Source organism: Microtus pennsylvanicus, chromosome 3 (genome assembly GCF_037038515.1).
Source record: "Microtus pennsylvanicus isolate mMicPen1 chromosome 3, mMicPen1.hap1, whole genome shotgun sequence".
In the NCBI taxonomy this organism is placed as follows: domain Eukaryota; kingdom Metazoa; phylum Chordata; class Mammalia; order Rodentia; family Cricetidae; genus Microtus; species Microtus pennsylvanicus.
In genome coordinates, this window is record NC_134581.1 from 31,767,924 (window position 1) to 31,769,023 (window position 1,100).

At 43.3% G+C, this 1,100-nt stretch overlaps 1 non-coding gene across 1 annotated transcript; it reads right to left on the minus strand.

The window, feature by feature from the left end:
* Positions 1-515: 515 nt before the first annotated feature.
* On the minus strand, positions 516-647 carry LOC142847455 (small Cajal body-specific RNA 20). The gene has a single exon (XR_012910207.1).
* Positions 648-1,100: the final 453 nt, after the last annotated feature.

A 1,100-nucleotide genomic window follows, 5' to 3' on the forward strand; every position in this document is an offset into this window, starting at 1 on the left:
AACCTATTGATTTAGATAGTTATCTGGACTTCAGGCGTTTCTTTCATTTTACATTTTTACTTTTTAATTTATTATTAGATTCAGTGTATATGCTTTCCTTTCACCCAACACCTCCTAGATCCCCCCAACAACCTGATTTCGTGGGTTTTTTTTCTCTTATGTAGAAAGAAAAAAAAATCCACTACAAAACATGGGATTTATATTGACCAGTTTCTCTTAAGCATGGCTCCTGCCCTGGAGCATGGCTCATAAGCCAGTGTCATTTCATTAAATAAAACTGATATTCCCTCTCCTAGCAGCTATCATTCATGAATACCTTCTTGACTAGGACATTGTTTCTCCTTTCATTCCTTCATGCTGGGATTTTGTCTTGCCTGAGCTTGTGACACCTCATGCCTGCTGCCACAATCTCAATGAGTTCTTATGGTTTTGCTCTGTTGTGCCTGGAAAGTACTGTTTCCTTAAAAATTGCCCATCACCTCAGGTTTTTTTTTTAATTTTTTTTCTTCTTCTGTCAATGTCTGAGGCCGGAAAACAAGGCTGCCCGCTCAAGGCAGTCCTGATGACAATGCCACTCACAGATCATCTTGGCCTCCAGCCCTAGCTGAGGAGGAGTGTGATCCCCACAGCCCAATGAACAAAAGGCCCACACACCTCTGTTTTTTTATAATCCTTTCTGGTCCTTCTGTATAGATCCCAGAGCCTTTGGGGATGAATGGGTATATTGCAGGCTTGTTGCTGCTGCCTGCTATGCAATTCCCATTTCCCAGGGGGCAGGGAGAGAGAAGATGCAGAGGCAACGACACAGTCTCTGAAAGATTCTAATAAAAAAGTCCTTTATTACAAAAGGGTTAGAGATTTTTATGGGGCTGGGGAAATTAAGCTGCTGCTGGAACATTTTTGGTTGATCCTTTTGAAACTGGTGGTCACTGCTGACATGCTGTGATTGGCTAGAAGTGTGTGTTACTGTGCTTTTGGTTCGTTGACTGTCCCTGTCTTAGGTTGGCCTGCTGCACAGGCTCTTACCTGCCTTTGACTACCAGTCCTCCAAGGTTGTTTCCCCCGGAGGTCACAAGAAGTCAGAAGCAAGGGAAGCCTTT